The sequence below is a fragment of the Macaca thibetana genome, chromosome 18, assembly GCF_024542745.1.
Source record: "Macaca thibetana thibetana isolate TM-01 chromosome 18, ASM2454274v1, whole genome shotgun sequence".
Lineage (NCBI taxonomy): Eukaryota > Metazoa > Chordata > Mammalia > Primates > Cercopithecidae > Macaca > Macaca thibetana.
Window position 1 is genome coordinate 28,923,269 of NC_065595.1, and position 18,840 is coordinate 28,942,108.

Here is an 18,840-nt window from a genome sequence, read left to right on the forward strand (position 1 = left end):
CTTTAACTCTCAATGTTATTTACTGTACTTGGAATGCAGCCTTTAGAGAGGTAATTAAGGTTAAATGAGGTCGTAATGGCAAGGCCTTAATTCAATAGTACTGGTGTTTTATAGGAAGAGGAAGAGACACTGTAGGGCTCCCCTGACCCGCGCAGAGAAAAGACCATCTGAAGACCTAAGGAGAAGGCACCAGCTACAAGCCTAGAAGAGAACCTGCATCAGAAACCAACCCTGATGGTACCTGAATCTTGGACTTCTAGCTTACAGAGCTGTGAGAAAATAAATGTCTCTGTTTAAGCCACCCAGTTTGTGCTATTTTCTTATGGCAGCCCTCACAAACTAATACAAATAACAAGGTTAAATAACATGTTCAAAACGATGCAGCTTCCCAGCAGCAGAACAGAGACCAATCACTCACTTCAAAAATATTTATTAAACACCTACTAAGTGCAAGGAGTCTTCTGGGGGAGATAAGGATTACTCAAAGAATCAAAGCAATACAAATTTTAAAAGAGCTACCACAGATACATGGTTCACTGAGCTGTAAACAAGATGAAGTGATTTCTTCAGGTTGGTAAAGGAGGCTACCCTAAGACACAGATGAACTGAGATCTGAAAAGTGAAGAAAAGTTTATTAACCGAAGGAGGAGAAGAGTGAATTTCTAAAGAGAGGCCATGTGCAAAGATCCTACAGTAGCCAAAAGCATGTTGTGTTCAAGGAAATGAAAGAAGGTCAATGTGACTGGAATAGAAAGAGGTGTGAATAGCACACCATGAGGCTGAAAAAGCAAGAATTGGCCAGACTTCTTGTGGCCTTGTCAGCCATGTTAAGTGATGGTGTCTTTATTTTAAGAGCATTTGGAAGTGTTAAAGCACTTTCAACATGAGAATGACTCTTTTACAATTTCCCATTAGAAATAAAAACTCTGACTGCAGTGTGGAAAACAAGAGGTTGGAGAAAGTCAAGGGGGCTACAGGAAGACCAGTTAAAAGACGATTACAGTTGACAAAATGAGGGATGCATGTAGCTTGGACCACTAAGGTTGCTTTAAAGACATAGAGAAGGAAATGGTTACGAGACCTATTTATGTGGTAAAAACATTACGACTTTTGATTGATGGAGGATGGTATCAAGAGGAAGATGTCAAGTGTGACTTCTTGATCTCTGTACATTTATTAGAATGGAAGAGGTGACGGTAACATTTACTGAGATGTGACATAGTACAAGAAAATGTTGATGCCTTTCAGTCAAAGACCAGCAAGTACAGGCCTGCAGCTGAATAAGACTGGGCACGCTGACTTGTTGCAACAAGAGAGAGTGCACACAGTGGGGAAGCATAGAAGATCTCAGAAAGAGACTGTTAGGCGGGACTATTACAGAACTCAGGCTTCTTTTAGGTGATTTGGAGATGATACAAGGAAATGGGAGTTCGCTCTGCTTTGAATGCTGTCAGGAAGCAGAGATATTTCTATAATTGGGTATCTTCATAATTCTTACCCAGATGGCTGAATGAAGCTAAAGTTGTGATTATGATTGGTAATGACAAAATAGGCATGTGTATCCAGGAGGAGGTGATGTTTGCTCATTTTTGTGTTAAGGACAATTATGCTTTTGGATCGTGTTTTTGTCCTGTCTGAGTGGCCTTACCTGATGTTGGTGTGCTTTGACATTGTTTATGTGCCACAAGGGAACACCACAGCCTAGTTGTAAATGCAGGAAGTGCCTAGGAAAGTGACAGCCTAATGCATAAAACCAGGTGAGTTCCTTGCTGTAAGGGCTACTTTTCTCATTCTCAGGCCCTGCTTTTGGCCAAAGGCAGAAAGGGGGGCCTGATACTCATCTAGAATATTCATGTCTCACCATTGCTGAGTTTTTGCTGGTTAGGTGATTGTACCAGCCATGTGGTCTATACCCCACAGGTATGGGACCAGGTTTGTTCCCTTTCTTGAAGGACAAGTTGCTTATCATCTGACAAGACGGTGGTTGCACAGTAGCATTTATGACTCTGGGCAAGATATATCAGCCCACTGCAACACAGGCAATTACCCGAAACAGAAACAGAAATGGTTATTAGTTCTTGTAATAGACCCTGAAGACAGGGCCCTAGATTACCAAACCTAGGCAATGAAAACATGTCTCAAATTTCAAATGGTCTTTTCTAGAGATCCAAGAGGCTTTTTTCTTAGCCTAATTATAGATTGTTCTTCCTAGGTGCAACTAAAAGTGTTTGCTACAGCATAAATTTCTCCCTGGCCAGCTAAGAGGAAATTAAGACTACATGATTACTCATGACAACATTAGCTAATGAATCTAAATGTAAACTGTTTAGTTGGGCTTCCAGAGCAGAAGTTGTATAACTCATGATATCCTATAGGGTGATAGATAAGTTCAAGATCACCCTTTTTATGGGCATGGTCTAGAGACTGTTTTCTGTAACTGCCACTGTATCATCACTTAATTAGCATCCCCTGCAATGCTCTAAATTCTTTCCTACCTTACATCTAGCCATAACAGAAAAGTCCATCATAATGTGCTTCCCTTTTCCTTGAAAAATATATGGGGATATAAAAATTACAGTTGTTCCTCCTTATTGGATGGGGATTGGTTCCAGAATCCCCCACCCTCTAACCAAAGATACCAAAATCTGAGGATGCTCAAGTCTCTGATATAAAATGGTGTCGTATTTGCATATAACCTATGCACATCTTCCTTATACCTAATACCTAATACAATGTAAATGCTCTATAAGTCGCTATTATACTGTATTTTATTCATATTAATTTTATTGTTGTACTATTGTTTTTTATTGTTTTTTCCCAAATATTTTCATTTTATCCCTAGTAGCATCTGTGGATGTAGAACCATGCATACAGAGGGCTGACTGTATATATTTCAAAAAGTTTTATTTATTTCACTCTTATTTACTGAGCCAAAACTATTGAAAGACAACAGACCAAAAATACTGAATATAAAAATATATATATAGTTTCTTCTTCATTAAAGATAAATAATCAAGTTGAGCTTCCCATGAGTGCAATGGTTTCCATCCCATGTAGAGAAAACGCAGACTGCATATCATGGCCTATAAGGTTCTCCATGATCTGACCTGGTTTCTCCCAACCTTACCCCTGACGCAATCCTCCATATTCACAACACTCAAGCCACATCACCCTTCTCTCGATTGCTTGACCTATTCCAGTGTTCTTATTCCTGTCTCCAGGCTTCACACACCCTGCAGGGAATACTTTTCCTCTAGCATTCACAGTGCTGATTCCTACTCATATATTACCCCAGCTCACATATCACTTCCTCCAAGAAGTGAACTCCCCCACCTAAATCAGTACCTTCAACTCATTCTTCCTCAGGTACTTCAGTTATCACAATCAGATCTGATTTATAACAATCTATAATCTATAACAATTTAAATATTGGGTGATAGATTATATGACCCCATATTTATATATTAGATATTAGATATAATAGATATATATTAGATATTATATATTCTATAACAAATATTATATATTATATATAGATTATATATTATATATTATATATAATATGTATATATTATAATATTATATAATATATAATATCATATTATATATAATATATAATATGTATATATTATATTATATTATATGTATATATTATATTATATTATTATATCTGATATATATCATATATAATATATTATATATGATATATTATATATAACAATATATAACATATATAATAATATAATATATACATATTATATATAATAATATAATATTATAATATATACATATTATAATATTATATATCTATTATATCTAATATATCTATTATAGCGAACATATAATATGTATTATATCTAATATATATAATATCTATCACCTGATCAGATCCAATCTGATCAATGTCTGTCTCCTCCCTCTAATGATAAGCAAACTTTTTCTGTAATGGGCCAGATAATATCTCAGGCTCTGTGTGCCATACATTCTCTGGCAACTACTCAGCTCTGACATTGTAGTGCAAAGCAATCATAGATAATATATAAAATAATGACCATGACTATGTTCCAATAAAATTTCGTTTAAAAAAATAAGCAGCAGCAGTATCTGGCTCATGGGTCATGGGTTCACAACCCCTGCTCCAGACTGACTATAACTTCATATAAGCAGAGAGCATGTCCATTTTGCCACATTATATGCTTAGTATCCAGCACAGGATAAGTGCTCAAACAAATACTTATTGAAGACATGCATGAATTTGTTATAGCAAATCCCTAGAACACTGCAACAATGACTTTAAGATAATTCCTCTACCTTCTTTCCTGTCCTTCCCCAGTTAACTCTGAATACTCAAATCACGACCATCTGTCTCACCCATTGTTTTGATCAGATTACTTCCCTGCTGAGGAGCTGAAGTTAATTTTCTATTGCATTGTGCATAAAATTTAATTATTTTAATCGCTTAGGAGAGCATTTGCTGTCATAGAAAAGGGATTTGATCCTGAAGTCAAAGACATGGCTTAGAATCTCAGTTTTACCATTTACAAGTTTTATGACCTTTGGGTTAAACTACACAGGAGATATTTAACTCATGTAATGGAAAATCCAGAGACACAGTGAGAATCGGAGCATTTAATCAAGAGCCTAAATGGTGTCATTAAGGCTCTATGTCTTTAGGTCTCGTTTCTCTGCCTTCTGCAGTGTCAGTTTCTTTGCCAGTTGGGTTTATCTTATAAGATCAAATGGCTACATTCGTTTCAGGCTTCATATCTGCATATTACACCAACCTGAGTATTGCAGAGAAACGGAGATGCTTCTTTCTGAGAACCTCCCAAACAGACCTCTCTCTGTGGTTTTTCCTGCTTAAATGGACCATTTCCCTATTCTTGAACCACTCTCTGAGGCCAAGGGGAATGCCATGAGTGGCTTAGATCTGGGTCATCAAAATCAGTCACTAAGGTGAAGGGCATGTCCTGATTGGCATGGATCTTTCAAGACCCAACCCTGACACTGGTGTTCAGTCCTTATAAGTGCATGGCCCTGCAAATAACAATCATTTCAAATTAGTTAACTTCTCCTGTTCACACTACCTGTATGTAAAAGAAAAATGATACCAATTCTGAACTTATTACGATAATTAAATGATTAAATAGAGTGATATACATACTATATATGTGTGTGTGTATTGCATTGCGCATAAAATTTAACTATTTTAATCACTTAGGAAAGCACTTGCTGTCATAAAAAGGGATTGCATCCCGAAGTAAAAGACCTGGTTTAAAAATCTCAGTTTTATCATTATAAAATGTATGACCTTTGTGTTAAAATACACAGGGGATATTTAATTCATGTAATAGAAAGTCCAAAGACACTGAGTTTCAGAGCATTTAATCAAGAGCCTCAGTGGTGTCATTAAAGGCTCTATGTCTTTAACTGTCTTTTTCCTGCCTTTTGCATATATAACCCTCTATACTGCAGGGAGAGGGAGAGACAGCAAGAGTAAGCAAGCTTGGTGCATGATGGATATCGCATAAACGGTGTTACTTCCTCAGCCCTCTTTCTCTCAAGGTGCTTCAAATGACTTCTACCCATTGTGTCCTGTCATTACCTAACAAGTCTGATTTGTTTAACTGGACCCTGATTCACACTCTGGGTATGAAAATCCTAAATTGTAATTAAGTGTGTAGAAACTTTAAAACCAGCAAAAACACCACTCTTCCTTCAAACCCATGACCTTTGTCATTATTCCCAATATTATCCTTATCACCACCACCACTGACATCAGTAGAAATCACCAATTAAGCAAGTTCTTTGGCTTGACTAAGTCTGATTGCAGCTACCTGTTGAATCTGGTGTTTTTGGAGGATTGGGAGGGACTGGGCCAGCTTCTTTGGTAGCCCCTTGCCAGAGAAAGGAAAAGTCGTCAGGAACATAGTGTGCAAGCAGGAGAGGGAAGAGCAAAGAGGCAAAATGCTACGTATTTGTAGATTGACTAGTAAAAATCCTGACATTGTAAAATGCTTATAAACACTTGCTTTACCTTCCAACAGAATGTCAAAGTGTTATCTGTGGAAGAAAAATTCTCCTGTGGGCAGATGTATGGGAAGACATATGATGGCACATTTCAGGCTGTTACCCCACTACTCACAACCTGCAGCTTCCCAGTGGGCATCATCCTAGGCATCAACCTACCTCCTAGTAAATCAGCCAAGCTCAGCCCCTCCAAATCTTATTACAAATCCATGGCCTGCTGTGTCCTTTCCTCTGGCTGTAGAGGAGGTGGGGTGAGTGCAGGGAGGGGCTGTCAGTGCCAAGAAAAGCAGGCAATGGTCCCCTTGTTGAAGCTGGGCTAAAGCAGTTTCAGTGCAGGATGAATTTTGCTAAAATTATCCCTGTTGAAATTATATATTCCAGTTTAATGTTTCAAACCCCTGATTGATTGCTCAAGTTTGAGCTGTGATAACAGTGGTTGGTGCTCTTCAAGAGGCTGAAAATGCCAGCTCTTGGGAAAATGACAGTTCTTTGAAAAATAATCAGGTTCACGGCACATCTCTCTTCAATAGAAAGATTACCCCTGGGTTCACAAAATTATCTATGATGGCCTTTTTCCCCAGCACTCATGGTCCTTTACTACTAACTAGAGATCCTGTGAAAAGAGAAGAACCATTTCATTTTAACTTCCTGTTGATGTCCATTATTCTTTCACTACTCCCCTCATCACAAAGGATATTTTGCTAGAAAATAAATTCTTTCTGTATGGTTTGAACATTTCTTTCCTGGAAAGTATAGGATAGGGTTAGATGACCCCCTGGTGTTCCTTTGTATCCTTGGAATTTTGTGAGTCTAGGATTCCTGGTCTGGAATTGTCAGAAATATATTGTATTATGCCGTTTCTGCTACTTATGAAATTAATCAACATTGATGGCAAGAGCTACAGAGAAGGAAGATGAGCAATAATAGAGATGCTGCTGCTGCTGCTAACATGGGGGTGAAGAATTCTTCCTTGGGGGGCAGGAGGGCAGGTTTAAAGTGTAATAATCTTTTAAATTTAATTTCCAAAGAACCTGCTGACCTTTGCTTCCTCTTACTGAAAGTTAGAAATAACAAATTAAAAATCCACAAGGGTAGAAGTGATGGCATTAAGATAAGAGTGCTAGCTTTGAATATTTGTAAACTATGGCTTAGATCCAGGACCTCCAGGCCTAAGATAAATATAATACGTTTGAAATCAATTAATTAAAGATCCAGTATTTTTTGGCCCCTGAAGAAAAGCCATAGAAGTGATTATTTCTTGTAAGTTTCCAAGCTTTTAGTCTTCTATCAACTCCTTAGGATAAAGTGAGCATTCATTCCCTCCAAACACAAAGGCTACAATCCATGTAACTGAGTTGACGATTACACATGGGCCCATGTAGATGTATTTATGACTGGTATGATATACAGCTCTTTGTTTCAAATATTAAAAGCAAGATGATTCTGGCACATCATAAGTAAGTACAAAGATAGGCTTATCTAGCCAAATGATGAAAATAAATTTAATAATAAAAGCCCACCAGGAAAAAACAGCTGCTCATCTGAATCTAAAGGAAACTTTTCCTGCCATCTGCTGTTGTTAGCATTTTATATTGCCATATTTGCCTGCTCTCTTCCAGAGCCTAGCAGTGCTAAGCACCTCATATTGAGTAAGCAACTAGGCAGGAGAACAGAGCAGTTAGAGGGATGGGCATGAATACAAAAGGCACTTCCCTATCTCCAGACTCAGAGTGCCATTTTTACCAACAGAGTAGACGTCAGCAGGGCAGGTATCAAAGCAGGACTTCTCCAGGAAAGCTTTCGTCATGGGACTGAAAGACAAAAAAGAACTATGGAAGTGAAGACTTGGGTGAGCTCAGAGATCACAGGGGCCATCAGATAGAGTCACTTGGCTACACCAGTCTCCTACTGCCCTCCCCACAAGTACCATGCAACATGAAACTAGTTGGGTCTAAGGCTGTGACAGAGAGGGTCTGCCGAGAGGAAGAACACATGCATGAAGGCATTGTCAGCAAATGCACTGAGCCATTTATAAACATTCCAAAGCCTGGGACAGTGTAGAAGCACATTAGAGGAGAAACAGGATCTTCATAAATAAAGAATCAGGCATGGCTTGGACTGTTCTCCCTGCTAAGAAGGAAGGAAAATCCTACCATGGATTAGGCTCAGTCCCCAAAGGGGCTGCAGTATGGCCATGTTTCTCAGAGGGAGAATAACCAAGCTGTGAAAAGGGCTCAGACCTTCCCCAAGAAAGATGGTTTGGACCCCTGTGAAGACGTTCCATGAACTCCCCATACAAAATAGAACTCCTGATGGGAATCTTGGCAGAAAACTTTCAACCAGAGAAGGCCTGATTAACTGCCATCTTTGGACACCTAGTAGGGCTCACACAGGGCCCATAGCAGGGTTTCTCCAAGACCTGTGCTTAGCAGGAGCCTAAGTCAGCTGGAAGAACAGTTGAAGATAGGCTGGATGAGCCATGTCTGCATGTTCTGCGCCTGTCCATGACATACAGCTGTGTCTGGCAAAGAAGAACCACATGTTGACAATAAAAACTGATGAGATTGTTGGGTGATATTGGTCCATGAAGGGATAGGCTAGTAGTTGGCACAGCTCCATCCAGATGGTCATTATAGAAAGATAGACCCTGATGGCTGCGGCGGAAATTGGCCTGGAGCATGGAGATACAGTTCTTAAGGTTTTCATTTTGGTTTGTTTTGGTTTGTTTTTTGTTGAGAGGGAAAGTGGGAAAGAGGGTTCAGGTATATACATAAAATGAAAGCTATAGGTCAGCTTCTCCCCTGAAGAAATGCATAGGTATGTGATTTGGCTTCAAATCTGGGGAGCTCACAGAAGCCTGAAGTCTGTGTGTGTGCCCAAGGTTAAGAATCCCTGCTCAGAGATGTTTTCTGATAGAACAGATGAGGATATATATACATATATATATATACACACACACACATACACACACCATGTTCTCACTTATAAGTGGGAACTAAATATTGGGTACTCATGGGCATAAATATGGTAACAATAGACACCAGGCACTACTGGGAGAGAGGGAGAAGGGCAAGAATTAAAAAAATATCTGTTGGATGCTATGCTCACTACCTGGTTACAGGATCAATTGTATCCCAAACCCTAGCATCATGCAAGACACCTATGTAACAAACCTGCACATGTATCCACCAAATCTGAAATAAAAGTTGAAATTCAAAAAAGGAAAAGAAGATCTTAAGAATCCAACCAGACTAGGTGGGGTGGCTCACACTTGTAATCCCAACATTTTGGGAGGCCAAGGCAGGCAGATCACTAGATCAAGAGATCAAGACCATCCTGGCCAACATCCTGTCTCTACTAAAAATGCAAAAATTAGTTGGACATGGTGGCATATGATTGTAGCCCCAGCTACTCGGGAGGCGGAGGCAGGAGAATCACTTGAACACAGGAAGCAGAGGTTGCAGTGAGCCAAGATCATGCCACTGCACTCCAGCCTGGTGACAGAGCGAGACTCTGACAAAAAAAAAAAAAATCCAACCAAATTTCAAGGCCAGTTCAAAAAGGTACCAGAAACAAACTGATCACTAGGTCATTCTGTCAATTGATTAAGGACCCAAAGGGGTGGATGGAGCTTAGAGTGTCTGACTGACAGAAAGAAGGGATAGTACCTCCTTTGGCTCAGGCAATTCTGCATGTACTTTATACCACTTAATGCCTCTCAATGATTCTCATATTATTGATGAAGAAATCAAGGTTCAGAGAGTTTAGAGAACCTGTACAGGATTGTAGAGCAAATAAGGAAAGGACCCAAGCACAAAATGCAGGCAAGTTGACTCAACACTTAGACATTTTTTAAACTCACACCACACAATCTTCCCTTTATATGCCAACCTTGGATTACACAGAGAAATAAATTCACTCATTGTTTTTTAAAAAACCAATCTGAGTATATATTGCCTTCAATAATCTAGAATAAAAGATTTATTCAGATGCAACGAAGAGAAAGAAATACAAAATATCACGTAAATGAACTGGCAACTTGTAAAGCTTAGGCCAATGGGCAGTGGGCAACCAGAACAGGACCTTGTCACGCAATGTGGAATAGCCAGAGAGGCTTCCAAGGGGAAATGGTGTTTTGAGTCAGCTCTAAAACCCAGCAGAATCCTGAATTGACTCAACCTTATATAGAACCTGGGTTTAAATAGACTAAAATATTCTAAAAGTTAACCTCAAATATTACTTTTGATATGCAAGAATATTTATGGAAGGCAGAAAATGGAATTCTTGAACACAGAAAAGTTTCTCAGTTCTTAAACCTCAATTCCTTGACAGTCTTTGATAAATAATAGCTAATTTCATTGAGCACTTATTATCTGCCAGGTACTGTATTAATTCACTTAATCCTCAAAAAATTAATGGATTGCAATTATTACCATCCACGTTTTAAAATGACATTAACTTGGCCAAGACAGAACAGGTAGGAAATGGAAGAGGCAGGATTTAGACCCTGATAGTCCAGCACTGATGGGCTTCTTCTAACTATAGTCCATGTTGACAAATTGGCGTGGTTGGGAGTTTGGGGAACCTGGGTTAGTATACCACATTGACAGGGCCAAGGGAAATCTAGAAACATTATATGTGACAAAGGACTTGCTATGCACTGGGGTGCACAAATTATTATGTTGTGAAAGTAAAAGTCATCAGATTATCAGTTTTTGAGTAAACTACCTGAAACCGAAGGAGAAGGAATATCTATTTAACAGATCTTTCCCTCTGGCAAACAACTATGTTCCCTGGAGAGGGGTTCTCCCATTTGAAATCATGTTTATTCCAACCCTGAGCAGTGTTTTTTTCTTAGAGTCCAGCAAATAGTCCTGAAGGGAGCTGACCTTGTTTTAAGGGCCTCTCTTAAATCAAGGGTCTCTTGTTTGTTACATTCCCTACTTTAATCACACTTTAATCTTTGAGGTCCTACACTTTCAAAGCTGGATTGACTTACAAAAAAAAAACAAAAGAGAAGAGAAAGATTTATAAATATGTATAAATGCCTACTCCATGAGCCCCAAATATGAGACAGATCTCAGTTAATTTAGAAAGTTTGTTTTGCCAATTTAGAAAGTTTGTGACACAGCCTCAGGAGGTCCTGATGACATGTGCCCAAGGTGGTCAGGGCATAGCTTGGTTTTATACATTTTAGGCAGACATGAGACATCAGCCAATACATGTAAGATGTATGTTGGTTCTGTCCAGAAGGTGGGATAACTCAAAGCAAGGAGGGGGCTTCCAGGTCACAGGTAGGTGAGAGACAAATGGTTGCATTCTTTTGAGTTTCTGATTAACCTTTCTGAAAGAGACAATCAGATATGCATCCATCTCAGAGAGCAGAGGGGTGACATTGAGTAGAATGGGAGGAAGGTTTGCCCTAAGCAGTTCCCAGCTTGACTTTTCCCTTTAGCTTAATGAGTTGGAGGCCCCAAGATTTATTTTCCTTGTTCACGTTTTCCCCCTTTTCTTTTTACAATCTTTTGGAGAAAGAATTTAAGAAGAAAAGGAGTCTCTGGTCTCAGGTTTCATCTGATCTCTCATGGTTAGGACAGTTTTTTCCTGGACAGGAGGGTCCCAAGTTATTAGGAAAACTCATTTTTAGCAGGTTGTGAAGCCTTATGTCTTATGAAGAGAAAATAAGCATGGGAAAGTAGATAAACAACAACAAACAAAAGAATAATCCTGGAAAATCGATATAGGCCACATTACTCTGAAGTCCATACATCAGTAGGCAAGAATGAGAGTTGGCTTATGTATGTAAATAGGTTGCTATTATTTTCTTCTGAAGCTTAAGTTGTCTAGTGTCAGTTCACAGGGCTTTAAGAAAACACAACTTAAAAAACTGGAAAAATTCCCTTTGAAAACTGGCACAAGACAGGGATGCCCTCTCTCACCACTCCTATTCAACATAGTGTTGGAAGTTCTGGCTAGGGCAATCAGGCAAGAGAAAGAAATCAAGGGTATTCAGTTAGGAAAAGAAGAAGTCAAATTGTCCCTCTTTGCAGATGACATGATTGTATATTTAGAAAACCCCATTGTCTCAGCCCAAAATCTCCTTAAGCTGATAAGCAACTTCAGCAAAGTCTCAGGATACAAAATTAATGTGCAAAAATCACAAGCATTCTTATACACCAGTAACAGACAAACAGAGAGCCAAATCAGGAATGAACTTCCATTCACAATTGCTTCAAAGAGAATCAAATACCTAGGAATCCAACTTACAAGGGATGTCAAGGACCTCTTCAAGGAGAACTACAAACCACTGCTCAGTGAAATAAAAGAGGACACAAACAAATGGAAGAACATACCATGCTCTTGGATAGGAAGAATCAATATCGTGAAAATGGCCATACTGCCCAAGGTAATTTATAGATTCAATGCCATCCCCATCAAGCTACCAATGAGTTTCTTCACAGAATTGGAAAAAACTGCTTTAAAGTTCATATGGAACCAAAAAAGAGCCCGCATCTCCAAGACAATCCTAAGTCAAAAGAACAAAGCTGGAGGCATCACGCTACCTGACTTCAAACTATACTACAAGGCTACAGTAACCAAAACAGCATGGTACTGGTACCAAAACAGAGATATAGACCAATGGAACAGAACAGAGTCCTCAGAAATAATACCACACATCTACAGCCATCTGATCTTTGACAAACCTGAGAGAAACAAGAAATGGGGAAAGGATTCCCTATTTAATAAATGGTGCTGGGAAAATTGGCTAGCCATAAGTAGAAAGCTGAAACTGGATCCTTTCCTTACTCCTTATATGAAAATTAATTCAAGATGGATTAAAGACTTAAATGTTAGACCTAATACCATAAAAACCCTAGAGGAAAACCTAGGTAGTACCATTCAGGACATAGGCATGGGCAAAGACTTCATGTCTAAAATACCAAAAGCAATGGCAGCAAAAGCCAAAATTGACAAATGGGATCTCATTAAACTAAAGAGCTTCTGCACAGCAAAAGAAACTACCATCAGAGTGAACAGGCAACCTATAGAATGGGAGAAAATTTTTGCAATCTACTCATCTGACAAAGGGCTAATATCCAGAACCTACAAAGAACTCAAACAAATTTACAAGAAAAAAACAAACAACCCCATCAAAAAGTGGGCAAAGGATATGAACAGACATTTCTCAAAAGAAGACATTCATACAGCCAACAGACACATGAAAAAATGCTCATCATCACTGGCCATCAGAGAAATGCAAATCAAAACCACAATGAGATGCCATCTCACACCACTTAGAATGGCGATCATTAAAAAGTCAGGAAACAACAGGTGCTGAAGAGGATGTGGAGAAATAGGAACACTTTTACACTGTTGGTGGGATTGTAAACTAGTTCAACCATTATGGAAAACAGTATGGCGATTCCTCAAGGATCTAGAACTAGATGTACCATATGACCCAGCCATCCCATTACTGAGTATAAACCAAAAGGATTATAAATCATGCTGCTATAAAGACACAGGCACACGTATGTTTATTGCGGCACTATTCACAAGAGCAAAGACTTGGAATCAACCCAAATGTCCATCAGTGACAGATTGGATTAAGAAAATGTGGCACATATACACCATGGAATACTATGCAGCCATAAAAAAGGATGAGTTTGTGTCCTTTGTAGGGACATGGATGCAGCTGGAAACCATCATTCTTAGCAAACTATCACAAGAACAGAAAACCAAACACCGCATGTTCTCACTCATAGGTGGGAACTGAACAATGAGATCACTTGGACTCGGGAAGGGGAACATCACACACCGGGGCCTATCATGGGGGGGGGGGGAGGGATTGCATTGGGAGTTATACCTGATGTAAATGATGAGTTGATGGGTGCTGACAAGTTGATGGGTGCAGCACACCAACATGGCACAAGTATACATATGTAACAAACCTGCACGTTATGCACATGTACCCTAGAACTCAAAGTATAATAATAATAATAATAAAAAAGGAAACCCCACTTAGTTTTCAGTAATTTCAAATTAGAAAAAATTGGGGGGAAAAGGAAAATATCGCGAGAACCCACTCCCGATGTTTACCGTGGGATCTTTTCTATTTCCTAAGTGTCTTGGCTGGGTTGGGAAATAAAGGGAAGGAGCACAAGAGAGAGAAATTTAAAGCTGGGTGTCCAGAGGAGACATCACATGTCGGCAGGATCCATGATGTTCCCTGAGCCATAAAACCAGCAAGTTTTTTATCAGCAATTTTCTAAAGGGGAGGGAGTGCACGAATAGGGTGTGGGTCACAGAGATCTTATACTTTACAAGGTAACAAAATATTCCAAAGCAAATGGAGGCAGGGCGATATCACAGGACCACTGCATGACGTGAAATTAAAATTTTAATGAAGTTTCGGGCACACATTGTCACTGATAACATCTTATCAGGAAACAGGGTTTGGGAGCAGACAACCTGTCTGACCAAAATTTATTAGGCGGGAATTTCCTCCACCTAATAAGCCTGGGAGCACTACACGAGATGGGGCTTATTTCATCCCTTCAGCTTCAACCATTAAAGCAGCACGCCTTAAAGGGGCCTTATAGACATAAGCCTACCATCAGGGTGCATTCTCTTTCTCAGGGATGTTCCTTGCAAGAAAAAGAATTCAGCAATATTTCTCCTATTTGCTTTTGAAAGAGGAGAAATATAGCTCTGTTCTGTCCGGCTCACTGGCGGCCAGTTCAAAGTTACCTCTCTTGTTTCCTGAACATTACTGTTATCCTGTTCTTTTTGTGCAGTTGACACAATTTGTGCAGTTGACACAATCACAGGGTCCTGAAGCGACATTCATCTTCCTCAGCTTATGAAGAAGATGATGGGATTAAGAGATTAAAGTAAAGACAGGCATAGAAAATCACAAGGATATTCACTGGGGAAGTGATAAGTGTCCATTAAATCTTCACAATTTATGTTCAGAGATTACAGTACACAGGCGTAAGAAATTATAAAAGTATTAATTTTGGGAACTAATAAATGTCCATGAAATCTTCACAATTTATGTTTTTCTGCTGCGGCTTCAGCTGGTCCCTCCATTTGGGGGTCCTTGACTTCCCGCAACAGGAAAAGAAGAAAAAAGCAGAAAAAATTTGAAAACATTATTTTGGAGACTTGTAGCCAGGTAAAATTGGAGTTCAATCCAAACTGTAGAAAAATAATAAAAATTGAAAAACATTAGGCAAGACTAGAATCAACAAAAGGTATACTGTAGTTTTGAAACATAATTTTTTCTCTCTGATTTCCCATTTTAAAGTAAAATTATGGTAGTACCAATTTGCTTTATTATACTTGGCCAGATTACTTCTATAAAGTGCAGCAAGAATAATTACTTTTCACATGGGCTTTTTAAATTGGTTTTGATGGAACTTTGTTCCATAGAAGGAGTCTCAGATGAGACTATTTTAAAGCTGAGCCCAGCTGTGGATTTGTACCATCAAATACCTATGAGTTGGGTGAATTCCTCTCTTCTTGAGGTCCCAAGATGACTTGGGTCTCCTTGGCCTGTCAGAAAGCAACATTCTTTACTTAACCTGTGTCAGGAACCCTGTACCAGGACAAGGAAAAAAAGGTATGAGGCCAGTTTTCCCAAGGGGAAAACGCTTTAAGTTTGATTCCTTAAAGGAAAGCACACTATTCCAGCGAAAGCCTTGGTAAAATAATTAGTTTCTCTAATTGTGTCTGTTACAAATGAAAACAGATTCTTATTGCACTTATGTAAATAACTATATTTCCGTAAGTTAAGAATACTCACACAGTTTCCAAATTCTGGTAGAGAGAAACAAATAAGCTCCAAATTTTGTTCATAGAAGTACAGTGTACCTAATTGTTAAAACCTGTCAATACCTCAAAAGAAAAGTTTCTCTGATAAATGAAAAAAAGGATCAGCCACATTTTAAGCAAAAAGTCAAAAGGATTTCTTCAGTCTTCTATTAGTTCAGTCTATGCAGTTAACTCCTGTTCTGCTTGATATTCATGAATATTTCAGCTCTCCATGATGACAGAAAGTTTTCCCTCTATTCTGCTGTCAGAATCTCCAAAGTTATCGGAGATTTGCATTCAAGAACACCTATTAGAGTTTTATAGCTGATTATAAAACCACTGTCTAAAGAGGACCAAAAAGAGACAACAATTGTCCATGGATGACAAAAAGTTTTAGGGCAGCTATAGCCAAAGACACATTTGACAAGGTAATTTCTTACCTCTGTGGTACACAATAATTTAACATGTGTTATGTTATACAACAATTATAATTATTGCTGATAATATATACTAAGTCATATTACAATTATAGGAGTTTCCCATAATTTTGGAACACATACCAATAACATATTTATACAAATACAGCCCAAAGAAAGCCAAACACCATTTCCTATTTGACAATACTTCTTGTATAATTTTTATACCAAATAAGCCAAATATGTCATTTTTGGATTTTAAAGAACCTGATATTTTAAAGAATTAACTAGGTCTGAAAGAGACATAATTTATAATTTGATTTTGGAAAGTTTGTTGAATATCAAAGGTATAAAACACTTGATACCACAAAATAGGATCAAAGGTCATTGTCAAATAAGTCATTCATTTAACCAAAGTGATAACTCAAGGATTTCCAAAAAAAGGTGAAAACTTTCATCCTTTCAGAGAAGAGACAAATTTCCAAACAATAAGCCCTGATAAAACAGCATTAAGCCAATTAAATTTGTTTTTCAGAATGTTATAAATAATCTATAAAATTTTAATCTTAACCATAAGATATAACTTCCCTAGGCCTTTTATAACCTTAAAACCTTTGCTAAGGAGTCAGTTAGTGCTTTAAGAAAACCTTGTTAATTTGCCACAGGGACCCATATGCTGGTCTTACATCAATGTGCCTTTGACATTAATGATCAATTTATAGAGAATCAGAACTTATTTTGTCTCTCAAAATCGACCCTTACAATCTCACATGCCCACCTCTTCCACAGTATTCCCTGGGCCTCAAGGAGTTGAAATAGCTTTAATATCTGACCCCATGTCTCAGGAACACATTTTATTTTGATTGGCATCTTCTATCAGGCCTAAAGATGAAGCATTAGTTGCTGTCAGTTTTTAAGATTTAGCAGGACTTGGTGTCATTTTTAGACCCAGGAGTCGAAGCCTTGTAACTCAATGTCACAAAAACTTTAAAAGCACATACAGAAAGATATACAGTGTAATAACCTTAATTTAAAAGAAAAAAGTGTTTTGGCTGGGTGTGGTGGCCCACACCTGTAATCTTAGCACTTTGGGAGGCCTAGGCAAGCAGATCACATGAGGTCAGGAGTTTGAGACCTAAGTGGCCAACATGGTGAAACCCTGTCTCTACTAAAAATACAAAAACTAGCTGGTGTGGTGGGGTGTATCTGTAATCCCAGTTACTGTAGAGGCTAAGGCAGGAGAATCACTTGAACCCAGGAGGCAGAGGTTGCAGTGAGCCAAGATCTTGCCATTGCACTCCAGTCTGGACAACAGAATGAGATTCCATCTCAAAAATAAATAAAAATAAAATTTTTAATCTCAGTTGATTTCTAAGTAAACTAAAATTTAATAATAATGGCATAGGAATGATTTCAATAAAATGCAAAATCTGTTAGGCCAGTTAACAAAAGGCAAAAGAAAATGTTTTCTGCAGTGCACAGAATATTATGTTGGAAGAAAACATTTCCTTTAGAGCTTTAAGAAAACTTTGTTAGCATCAGGCCACAACAAACAGAACCTGAGGAAAAAAACTTACATGAGCTGGAAATGAGTTGAAGGAGAGCATTACTATTTTGCACCTTTTAAAAGGGGAGAAAAAAACTGAAAACAGTGAGATGCAATAAAAGTTGAACTTTGGGTTAAAAAAATTAAAATCTCACAGTTTGTTAAATCAACACCTTAAGAAAATTTCATTGTTTTAATCAATTCTTTAGTGTATAAGTGTTTTTTTTAAACATCAAACCCAATCTCTAGAAAGACCATTATAATTTCCCTTTAATTATAGACAACCTGATCATATAAAAGTGTTTGTTTTTTTAAAAAAATAAATCCTCCTATTGTGACTTACACAGACCATTCATGACATGCTTTGACTTTCTGGTTTGTCCTGAACATCTCTCTTTCTTAAATAATCAGTCATTTTATTCTAGGGCTAAATTTACCCTACAAGATTCTTTCTTATATAAAATTATTTCTCTTCAAGCTTTCTCGACAAAATCTACCTCTTTACTTCTATAACTTTCTTTCCATCTTTCTTATTTTTTGGTTCCTTTTACCTTGTTTTATATATAACTTTTAAATAAGCTTTGAATTAGGCAAAAATCATGCACCTTTTTCAAAAGGATGCTTTTTTAAAAAAAGAATGTTTTGCTACAATATATTTTATTGGAAAGTAACCAAATAATGAACTAACTTTAGGAAAAACTTAATTTATATGTAAGCTGATAACAAAGATGATAACAGTCCTTTCCCAAAACAAACCCCCTTCCTGCCCGAGGACTAGACTGTCTAAAGCCACAAGATTAGAAGTTATGGTTATTTTACTAAACAATTCAAGATTTAGCTGTTTTCATTAGGCCAATATCATTGTCTTATTCATTAAAAATTACACAAGCAAAGATCCTTCTGTTTTGGGCTGGGTTTACAGTTTTGTAACTGCTATGCCAAATTTTGACACCTTGCAGTATTTGGCAGGGATAAGTGTGAAATTGCTTGATCAATAAATAAATACAAAAATATATGCTGGCAATTAAGACATTT

At 38.0% G+C, this 18,840-nt stretch overlaps 1 pseudogene; it reads left to right on the top strand.

Moving 5' to 3' along the window:
* Window positions 1-18,840, top strand: part of LOC126941086 (probable ribosome biogenesis protein RLP24) — a 46,445-nt pseudogene that overhangs the window by 7,704 nt on the left and 19,901 nt on the right.